The sequence below is a fragment of the Leptopilina heterotoma genome, unplaced genomic scaffold (assembly GCF_015476425.1).
Source record: "Leptopilina heterotoma isolate Lh14 unplaced genomic scaffold, ASM1547642v1 Lhet_44, whole genome shotgun sequence".
Lineage (NCBI taxonomy): Eukaryota > Metazoa > Arthropoda > Insecta > Hymenoptera > Figitidae > Leptopilina > Leptopilina heterotoma.
This window is the reverse complement of record NW_025111084.1, coordinates 2,051,145-2,063,405: the sequence shown is the minus strand read 5'-3', so window position 1 is coordinate 2,063,405 and position 12,261 is coordinate 2,051,145. Positions and strand designations below refer to the sequence as shown.

Here is a 12,261-nt window from a genome sequence, read left to right as displayed (position 1 = left end):
ATGTTCAAGTTGACGCAAAAAATTTAGATTAACTTTAGATTTGATACACAATTTTGGTATCAATTCGTTGTAATTTGATACCATTAAGTTAACCCCGGTACAATTTTGCAAGACACTCGAAGAATCGGGGTATAAAAAAGAATTTGCCAAAGTTGGGGAAAATTAGCCGCATGTGCCAAGAACCATTCCATTTGGTTTTGCAATTATCTACTACTTTAATGTCCAGGGAACGATGTCTGGATTCGTATTCAGAGTTTGAAATTTCATGGCTCGTTGCGGGGATAATATATTAGTGAAATAAAATTCTCCCAAAAGGCAGTATGAGTCTGAATCGATACTTCTACATAACGGTTCAATTTCAATACAAACGTGTCGTTACTAAATGCAATTTCCATTAATTTTTGATTTAGAATGTTCTAAAAACGAAAATACAAACTTAAATTAAAAAAAAAACTATCAAAAGAAAAACCGAAATGGTAAAATCCTTCTTATTTAGTGAGGCTTTCAAAGGATAGCGGTGCGGATAATTTATTGATCACATAAAAGAATTCAAATAGTTTGATAATTTAATTTTTCCCTAATGGTATAATAAAAAGAAAGTGAAGAACGGGAAAAGTAAAGTTACTCCTTTCTAAAAAAGAAAGTAAATAAAAGTTCCATTAGTCGACGAAAATAAAAAAATAGAACGTGACTTTTTAAATAATTCGTCCATTCAAATCTTAAAAGTAAAAATGCCTAAAAGACTAAAAGGACTAAACGAAGAAGAAAAAAACGTTCCTTAAAAATGCAAATACCGGAATTAAAAATCAAATCCGGAAGGAATATATAATTTTCCTAGAAATTATGTCGAAACATATTTAAACAGATGATGGAACAAATTTTTTTTTGCAATTAAGGAAAAAATCTTTTTTAACAACTGTTTTCCTTTCTAAAGAAAAATGAATGAATGAATGAATGAATGACTCGGAAGTGAGAGAAAGATTTGTGCGCTCTAATTTAATGCGGCAATGCTTAAGATAGTTGGGGAAAAAAAGGGAGGAAGGTTCTTTACTTGAGACAGTAGATAAGAAAAGAAATTTTGAAATTCAATCTCAAGTGCCTTGAGCGCTTCACTAACGAGAATTATTTTTCTGTTTTAATTATGTTCCAGTCACGTTGAGATATAACGATACAAAGTAGGGGGGGGGGGTTGAAGAACTGTACACCCCTCGTTACTTTTTTTTTTATATATAAACCACCAAGAAAAAGATCAATCACAAGCATAAATTTAAGGCACACGTGTACAAGTGGCACTATATTTTGTCATCATTTTTGAAATAGAAAAAAAAGAAGAAAATAAAGAAAATAAATGTCTTTTACTCAAAATTTACTATGTGGTAAATAGAGAAAAGGTACATTCACCAAAAAAGGTGAATGGTAAAATTCACGCGCAAAAAAAAGGTAAAACTTTTCACTACCTATAGTATACAAGACAACCATTAGAACAGTGGCTGAAAAGTACGAACCTAAAGTGCTCTCTTTTAGAAGTAAAGAACCACATACACACACTAAAGAAAAGAATACACCATTCAGTTTTAAGTCTTTTCTTGTGAATATATCTTTCAGTTTCCCTGTATTGTACTTCCGTTGCTCCCCTCGCATTAAAACCCCTTAGGAAAGCAAATAGAAGATGAACGACAAAAAAAACCTCTTCTCAAAATAAACAATATTACTCAAAATAATCAACTGATTTTGAAATATATTTAAAAAATCATTGAAGATCAGTCTCATTATAGCCACTCTCATTTTATCTCATTTGTAATTAGTAATTAGTAAATAAAAATTTGGAAATAACTTATTATAGGTTACAATAAATTATTAAAAATTGCAATCCGTTTATAAAAAAGATGGCCAAACGAGATAAAAGGGTAGGAAACATTTCTCGATTACAGTAGCAGATTATAATCTGATTAAATGCTACAAAAGAATAGAGATTTTTATCACAATGTAATTTTCCTCAACAAAAAGCAAAATATCTGTATCATATCTGCGAGGAGAGTATGGTATTCTTTAAAAAATTATACCATCTCAAACAAAGCGGAAATTAAATTTAGAAAGATACATTCTTTTATTTAGCTTTCAAGAAACTTTGAAAAGAAAATAATTCAATAATGTATTTTTTGGAATTACAATTAACAAAACAGATCATCTTTAAAGAAAAAATCAAGACATCTTTCACCGTCAATTTATGTACCATCCTAGATTTTCTATGTACGGAAATTGAAGAACAAATAACTGATTTTAATATTCAGAATTTATATCTGATTGTATTTTGTAGAATGCCAAAAAGGATTCCCTTACTTATTTTTACGCAAATTTTACACTCTACTTTCTTTTAATGCTTTTACGAATTTAAAAATATTCGGTTTTTGCTTTATAGAATCAGAAATTAAATTTGGACCTACATGAAGAATCTCTAGAAATTCTATAAAAACCCAAACTACCTCGCAGTTTTCAAATAACTCGAACTTCAGTGACATAAAAAACATCATCATACAGAAATGATAATTACAACGAAACATTCCAATGAGAAAAGTACATCATTAAATCGCATGTCATTGTACAGTTAACGACCTTGGAATCTCAAAGAACAAAACTTGAAATGCACATTAAACAGAGAAGCATCTATTATGCAACATTCACTCAGGAATGATATCAATGTTACCTCAAATCTCTTGACATGTGTATATGCCATTGAAATTCTTGCTCGCGAGAGGAGATATCGAGAAAGGAATTCGGTCTAGTTCACGATTCAATTTCATCAATGTCTGATATTGCACATATATAATAATACAAATGACGTGTATATCGATTTTCATATTCATAATGAATACTAAGAGTCCATATGACGTCTAGAAACAGCAGAACACTTGATTGATCTCCCTTGACACGTACATCATAATATAATGCCAATCTTACTTTGCCCACATTAATTAATTCCTCCGCAAAACATATATGCAATCACAAGTCTGCTATTTTCAAAAGATTCAATTAAAAATTTGTATTTTAATTTTAAGGGGATCGAAAATAGCAAACCGTGATTAAATTTTGATATTCTTTGTAGGAACCCGGATTTCTCAGATTCTATAGTACAATGTTCGGAAAAAGTATTATTGAGTTTACAATAACGAAATACAATTCTGTTTGAGGAAACAATTAGTTACAACAAAACAAAGTGAATTAACTAAAAAGTCTTTTTTGTTGTTAATGCTAAGAAACGAAATTGGTATGCCAATCTTCAAAATTACTTTGCGGAAATCTTCACTATCGCCTCCTTAAGAATGTGACCTTTTCGAAAATAAAATAATACGGATGATTGATAAACGTATATACAAAATGTATAAAAATATATGTGGGACGACTCAAATGACCTTCCCTGACACTCTGAATTACTCGGCCGCCCACCGTTTATCCACTTGCCATGATCTCATCTCTCTCTCTCACACCATTTATTTACTGCAATCGCCAATTTTATACATACGGTTTTATCGCAGATAAAATGATATATTTTCCATCTCCAAATAGGCAAAAAAATATACCAAAAAACAAGTTCTTTCTTCTAAATGAAAACTCAAAAAATAGACATGATCTCACGTTGAATTTTATTGCAGAAGAATTTTATTCGAGACGAAAAAATCATAAAATAGATGAAGAAAAAATACCATCTCTCGTGTGATGAGAATTTATAAAAGATTCCACATGAGGGAACGAATAAAAACAGCTGAGAAAATATAAAACTGAAATTAAATGTTATTTTTATAATTAATCAAAAAGAATTACGGCTATTGTGTCAAGAAAAATTTCCCATCAAATTGAAAAAAAAAATTGTTAAACACAACTTTGTTTCAACCTCGGTTTCAACAGAAAGAGTCCAGAATATAAAATGTATAAAATAAATTGAACGAGCATTAAATGACTTCTTAATTCTTATTGCCTCTCTTTCGAATGGAGCAATTAATTAAAGAGTATAACCAATTAATTTTTTTATTAGTTTCGTTAATAAATATCAACACCACTGGAGACGAGTTAAAAATAATTAATAATTATATCCCCTTCTGACAATGCGATATAATAATTAATTTCTGTGTCTCGTGACATTTCTCAAATGTCATCAAAAGTCAAGGTTGTGTGTGATATTTTAAAAGGATTTTCTTCTATCTCAAAAATTACAGTTGAAAAATTTATAATCATCTTAGCGATGAAACACCGCACTTTATGCGATAAATAAATAAAATATTATATCAGAATGAAAAAGCAAGAGAAATTTGCATAGTATGATGAATTATTCAGGGTCGCGAATGTCGCGAAAGTTTATATATTCCGGGGATTAAGTTACTTTTGCTATTTTTTTTTGGGGAATAATAACGGATTAAGTGTATTATTTTCAAGTGCTCATGTTACTGACATTTTCAAGACCTGCCGAGTCATGAGATTTATAACAAAATTAGAGCATTGTTCAATGTTTGTAGACATAACCTCCGTGAACCCTTCATTACTCAGCCTCCCAACATTATTAATGGAATAAATTTCAGAGAAGCCTTTAGGGTAAGGTTTCTATCATCATTTAAATATTATTAAAAGTTTATCATAACAATTTTCATAAAAAAAAAAAAACCACAACGATTAGTATCATATTGAATCATTTCAAGAATCTGTAATTCTGTATCAATTGTAATTAATAATTTTTACTTAGTTACGATCGTTTATAGCATTAATACTAGAATCATTTGTATAGACCAACTCTCTAAAAATCTTTATGAATTTTCTCATCCGCGAAATTACACGACACATGAGCTCATACATTTATCAAGAAAAACTGATGTCAGAAGTATTTTCAAAGTTGTAAATTATGAGTGACACTTAAAATGATAAGAATATACGATGAAAAGTTACCTCTCACTACTAAGGAAGAATAGTTTCCGTTAGTTGCTGCTGCACTAAAAATTAGCAAACTTTTCCAGTTTAATTTTTTTTTTTTTTTGTTCAATTGATAAAATATCACGGTAAATAAAATATTTTTTCTATAAATGGAAAAACGATTGTCAATCTATTTTAAAAATAATGCATCAGCAAATTGCGAGCGCATGAGATGTCGCATACACGTGACAAATGTTTATACTCGAAGTGCTGTACATTCAAAGATCCATTTCATTCATGAAAAAATAACTTTTATAGAAAATGCTATTTAGTAACAATTACAAGACACAATGTACACTGACACTATGAATAATAATAAAAATATATATTATTTTGAAAGTTGAAAAGAGGAACTTGATATATGGACGTCCGGTACGCGTGGTGTGTGCGCATCGACTGCTAACTAACTTCACGCGGAGACTTTACTTGGTCTCTTTCTAGTTTCTCTCTCGCGTTCATTCACTCTCTCTCACTCTCTCTCTTTGTTTCGCTATCATTCAACCCACGCATTCAATATTTCTTCCATCTCCCTCATGTTAGTTAGTTAGTTTAAAACGTTTCTAAAAATCAAGTTTTCTTCGTATACAAAAGATTAGCCTGTCTGCCTTCTTATTCTTCTTCGCCTTCTTCATCCACGATGAAACAGAAATATTTACAGCTATTCTTGGACGAGACGAATTTTATGTTTTGCTTCTCAACATCTAGTTTGCATATGATGCGTAAATTTTCAAATTTTAATCGCTTTATTGGTTTGGATACAAATTCTTGAAGAAAATGGTTAAGTTATCGAAAATTCAGAAAGAGAAAAGGAGAAAATGAAAACAAAAATTAAACGAAAGAAAAATGAAAATGTTTTACAAAACATTGATACAAGCTTTTAAAAAATAAATTAATGCTATCGTATCAAAGCGAACTGCATAGTGGAATTTCTTGATAGGACATTGCAACACTACTTCGCACCATTAATTCTAGTAATGATTGTATCAATCCTAGTTATAAAGACGAGAACTATCATCGTAGAAACTATCATCAACTTAGAAGTTTCTCTTGATAGAAACTGTACAGAAAAGATCCTAATGAATAACGGAAAATCAAGAGGAAAACTTTATTAAAAGTTATTGCATCGTAAATATACCAACAGAAGTTAAAAACTACATTTGATTTTTATGCTCGATTTCGGTCTCTCGGTTTCGAATATTCTCGTCTTGATTTTGGATGTCATTGCTAACATAAATTACTACTAATGTTAGCTAATGAGGATTCTAACAATCAAAGTCTGGAGTAGTACAAGTAGAAACTATTGTTTGTTGTGTTTGGCATCATCAAACTGTTCCAAAACTAAAAATTTGCATTTAGGATGGTATCAAAGAAAACAACTAATATCAAAATTCATGTAAATGCATCGGCATTAGTGCTAAATACCATTAGATAAGTAATGTAAGCATTATCAGAAACATCATCAGAATCATCATTATCAGAAACATCATCAGAACCATCATTATCAGAAAAAACATCATCAGAATCAACATCAGAACCATCATTATCAGAAATGTCATCAGAATCATCATCAGAACCATCAATATCAGAAACATCATCAGAATCATAATTATCAGAAACATCTTCAGAATCATTATCAGAAACATCATCATCCGTAAAAAACATCAAAGTTAACTATACCATTCATTCTAATTACGATTCTGTCGACTATTTTCCAAACCAAGACTCCGAACTAAAATCACGAAATCCATTTATCTTACTTTTTCGATTCTAAAACATTTTGAACTCCATTGAAGCGTGAATCATTCCCTCAGCGCGCGCGTTTCGAGAATTCAACACACGCGGAAGTTTTAATCGAAAAAGTTTATAAACAAAACATTGTGTGGTTTTATTCGAATTAATAACACATCTTTCGTTTTCATTACAAATCTCTCCTTATTTTCCTCCCCCCCAAAAAAATCTCATATACCCCACAGAACTTGCAGCAATATTGACAACATTGCCAACAATATTTTCACTGTTTTTCTAAGGCTATCAAATTGAGACAAAAAAAACCTTATAAAAAATAGTTGGGAAGCAACGTTTTTCTAAGGATATCAAATTGATACATTTTTTGTCTCAATTTGATATTCTTGGAAACTATATTGAAACTTACAGAGAAATATTGTTAATCTTGCTGCAAAGATCCATTAGTAATTAATTTCAAATTAACTGACTCATCTCAAAAAAAAACTTTTTAATTTATGCACTTTCTTGTGGAGATTAGGTAAAAGAATGAGCAACGTCCCCTTTATCTTTTCGTCTAAATTTAGAAAACACTCATCGTCGGATATTCCTTTCTTTATACTCAACAACACCGATTTGTGTGGATTTACAATAACGTTTTATTGAAAAGGCTTTTGTCGTCTGCAAGTTATTGAACTGTACGAGTTTCAAGAGCAGAACGTGCTTCACACGTTTTACTGTTAATTGCGTGAGTGGAGACACTGGAGCAATTTCTCCGCACCCTCGGATACATATTATTCCATAAAATAAAATGCCTTTTTTTATCGTTTTTTTTTTAAGTTTCTTTTGCCTTCGATTTGCTTTACACGAAAAACTATAAAATCATTGTCATTAAAAAAAAATATGTGAAACAATTTACACGGTTCTCAATTTAAGAAAAATTTATGAATATTCACCGGAAGAAACCGAAAAAAATTTCGACCTGCTCCACATTTTTTATAGGGGTCCAAATAATTTTTCCTTTTCCAAAACGATTATAGTTTTTCGAAATTAATTTCTTTTGGAAATGTTTGAAAAGCAGAATACCTTTTTTTATTGTCTTTAAATTCTCAGTAAACAAATAATAAAAAAATACCTAATACTGATTACTGAATTATTCGAAATACATACAGAAACATTGTACATCATTTATCAAAGAGCGTCAAAAATATTTCCGTTCCTAGACGCGGCAAATCCGATTAACTGGAGATGATCCTTTGAATGTAAAATTTGAAAATTGAGTTACACACCCCGCGAATAGGTAAAATCTCGATCCTCTCGGTGTAGCTTAATTTTCCCGATTCCATTACGCCTGCGTGAATCACCCCATGTCTGTCCTCTCATAATATGAAAGGCTTAAAAGCAATAATGCCGCAGAGCAAATTGCAAATTAAATACTGGATTATATAAGTTTCTTCAATGATCTTTTATTTGTATTTAAAGATTCGATTTTTAGGAACTATTTAAAGATTAGTTTTAGTCGATTTTTAGGTATTTTTCTAGGAATCTTGTAGGAATTTTTTTATTCTCTAAATAATATTTTTGGCACAACATAGTGATAATGTGGGACACTAATTTGAAATTTTAATATCAATTATTACGCTTTAGGATTTCGAACTCAATTTCTCGTTCGGCTTGTATCTGGATAAGCTCATTTGCTTAATTCATGTATAAAGGGGAGAGGATGGAGTCATCGAGCAGATAATTAATTGCCTTCTTTGTAAAAGATATTTGTACCTAAACATTCATTAAATCATTCATCTCAATATATATAGGAAGATTCGCGCATAAAATTCAAATTTTAATATCTTAATGCAAAACGTGATTTCTAATTCTAATTCAAAGTCGAAGTAGTTTTTCCGCATTCAAGCTCCAAATAAAAATTCTTCCTCTGTGGAAAAATCGGAAAAGATACAAAGCAAAAGAGATATTTTCAAATTTTCAAACTTTCTACTCGATATAATTAATTTTAAAAAAGTAGCTTTAAAACTAAAAAAAGTAGCTATCGAAAAATTGAATTTGACGACTCAATTTTGTCATAATTTTCAAATTATAAATTACATCCAAAAGTAGAATAATTTTTTTTAAATAAATTAAATAATTAAATAATTAAATTCTTTCAAAAAATTCAAATAAAAAAATGTATTAAAAATAATTATTAAATTCTAATGAACAAATTGTATCAAAATTTTTTAATTTAATTAAATTCTTTTGAAGAATTTTAATAAAATTTTTAATTGCATTTTTCGAGGAATTCATTAAAAAATTGTATTAAAAATAATTGAAATCCTTTGATGAGTTTCATTATAGGTTATGAAAATAATTGAATTCCTGAGAAGAATTTTATTTAATTCTTTTTAAATAATTGAATTCTCGTGAAAATTTTTATTATTTGGGAAAATAATTGAATTCTTGAGAAGCATTTTATTATTTATGCAAAAATAATTGTATTCTTGTCTGAAAATTTATTTAAATTTTTATAAATAATTGAATTTTCGTGAAAATTGTTATTGCTTGTGAAAATAATTGAATTTTTGCGGTAGAATTTTATAAAAAGTTTTTAAATAATTCGATTTAATTTAATTAATTTTAAAATTATTCATAAAATTCTTTCAAAAAATTTAATTATTCTTTGGAGGATTTAAATTATTTTCATAAATAATAAAATTCTTCGCAGGAATTAAATTAATTTTAATACAACTTTTAATAAAATTTCTTGAAAGAATGCAATTATTTTTAAAAACATTACAATCATTTTCAATAGTTTTTATTAAAAATTCTTAAGAAAAATTAATTATTTTTAAATGTTCTCACAATAGTTTTCGATTGAATTCAATTATTTCCAAAATTTTCAATAAAATTCTTTTAAAACATTCAATTATTTAAAAAAATTCTGATAAAATTCTTCGAAAACATATTGAATTATTTTTATAAATTCTAAAATTCTTTCAGAAATTCAATTATTTTTATAAATTTTATTATTTATAAAAATAAATGAATTCCTGAGAAGAATTTTATTATTTATAAAAATAATTGAATTCCTGAGAAGAATTTTATTATTTATAAAAATAATTTTAATTATTTATTTACTAATAATTTAATTAATAATTTACAAAGAATTTTATAATTTTTTTTTCTATAAGTAATTGAATTCTTTTGGAAAACTTTTTAAAATAGTAAATATTGAAAATAATTGAAAATAATTGAATTTCAAAAATGTTTTGCAAATAATTGAATCATTTGAATGAATTTTATTAAAGTTGTTGAATTTGAAAACAATTTTAATAATTTAAAAAAGAAATAAATAAATTTGTAGTTATTGCGATGACTTTTTATCGCAGAGGGTGAAAACAATAAAAAAAAGAAAAAGAAAAAAAAATTGCTGCTGGGAGTTGAAAGCTAATCGAAGGGAAATCTCTTTGAACTTTTTGGAAAGTTTAAGATGAAGTTTGTTTGATTGGAAGGTCTTGTGTGGCGGGTGGTCTTTGTGCAAGGATTTTACAGACGTTCTGTAAACAGTCAGCGCTTTTATAGACGATCAATTTTTTCTCTCCCAGAACAAGATGAGGAAGGAATATCTTAATCAAATATTGGAAATTTTAGAAACTAAGTAAAAAAAAAAAATTATTAAAATATATGATGCGTACCGTTTCTGCACGATATCAAAGCGTTTCCCTAACGGCTTAATAAAAGCTCTATAAATTGCACATAAATGTCATAAATTTACAAAATTACCTATAAACATAGTAACATATGTACTTTGTTTATGATTCATATAGATGAACATATAACAGACAATGATTTATATAATACTATTATTTACGAACCTTTCTGTCTCTTTCTCTAAACGTTATCAATAATCGAATTTCCCATAACCTGCATATCTGATTAATTAAATGAATAAAACTTAAATTCTATGTTCTCCCCTTGAATTCGATAAAGTATAAATTGTAATGTCTCTTAATATTCTAAAATTAAAATTCAAGATCATTTTCTTCTTCTATAATTATTTTTTTCCATCACAAAAAGAAATGCAGTAGAAAATAAAGATATGAAGTTGACTCTAATTCTCTAATTGCTACATTCATTTATTATAAATGTCTGTCGAAACTTCAATTCGACAATAATAAACAAAATTCAAAATGTAAATTTTCAAAAAATATTTCAATCACCAAAAATCGTCTTATACAATAATTACAACAATATTGGTTCAAAATTCTCTAGTGTACATAAAATGAAAAAATTTTTCTACAATATTGCAGAATCACTGTCATTATTTTCCATAAATTCACAAGAAAATTCCCAAGATAGTGAAACAAATAATTCGTCTTTAAACAATTTAAATTCAGAAGCAAATATTGAAAATAATTCCCCATCAACAAATGATAATCTAAACGAAAAAATACAGCAGATAATAGAAGAAAATTTAAGAAATAAACAAGAATCAAAAACATCGATAGTTGATAAACATAATTTTCATAAAGTAATTGAGGAACATTTGAAGAAACAAAGAATTCATGACGATGGTAATAGTACTAAAAATGCATCAGAGGCAATTTTAGCATTACTTGAAGAAATTCAAGTTCAATTGCAATCGATAATAAATGCTTCGAATTTTGTAACATACTATTATGAGGAACAATGCACGGAAGTGGTATTCACTAATCTGACAAGTGAGATTTTTGAGAGTTTTCTAAGTAGACAAGAAGAGTCATTAATTGAGGAATCAAAGAAAATACCTTTGGGAGTTGTTTGTCAAATAAGGGGGAAGCATAAGAGAATATCCGCTCCAGATAAGGATGTTGATCAACATGAGACTTCCGCAAAAGGTGAACGACACATTCGAGATGAGGTGAATGGCATTTCAGAAAAAAAAAATTTTTTTTTCAATATTTTATTGGACAATTTAATAAAATCAATTAAAAATTAGAGAAAATCTCTAAATTTCAATCAATTTTAAAAAATAATTGAATTTTTTTACAGAAGTTCAATTATTTAACAAACTTTTAATAAAATTCAATTCAAGAATTCAATTACCTTTACAAATAATGAAATATAATTGAATTTTTTCCTAGAAATTTTATTAAAATTGAATTGAAAATAATTGAAATCCTGTGATGAGTTAAATAATTGAATTGTTTCGAAGAATTTTTTATCAAAATTTGTTGAAAATAATTGAATTTAAATATAATATTTTAAAAAATAATTGTACTCTTTCGAGAAATTTTATTAAAATTCTATTGAAAATAATTGAATTGAATTATTATTAAACAGGAATATTTCGAGGAATTTTTGAAAGAAATTCAAGAGGGATTAAATCGGGGATTTTATCGTAAACGAAGGAGATGTTGGAATCGATTTAGTTTTGGTCCATCGACTACAGTTTCATCTCAAGATATTTCTCCTAATCAATCATCAGACAATTCAAGTCAATTATCATTAATATCCAAATCAATGTCCCATGAGATTCTCCAACAAACTCCCCTTAATTCATCAACAGTTGAGGAAAATAAAATATTTTCCAAAACAATCAACAAAAAAGTA

At 27.9% G+C, this 12,261-nt stretch overlaps 1 protein-coding gene across 6 annotated transcripts in view; it reads right to left on the bottom strand.

The window, feature by feature from the left end:
* Window positions 1-12,261, bottom strand: part of LOC122506972 (guanine nucleotide-releasing factor 2) — a 57,978-nt gene that overhangs the window by 23,473 nt on the left and 22,244 nt on the right. The window contains exon 1 of one of the 6 annotated variants that reach the window (XM_043619423.1): window positions 4,933-5,338. The exons of the other annotated variants lie outside the window; for them this stretch is intronic. The gene's annotated coding sequence lies outside the window, so the exon portion shown is untranslated. Of the gene's footprint in view, window positions 1-4,932; window positions 5,339-12,261 lie in introns of those variants that run through there. 6 annotated transcript variants of the gene reach the window in all.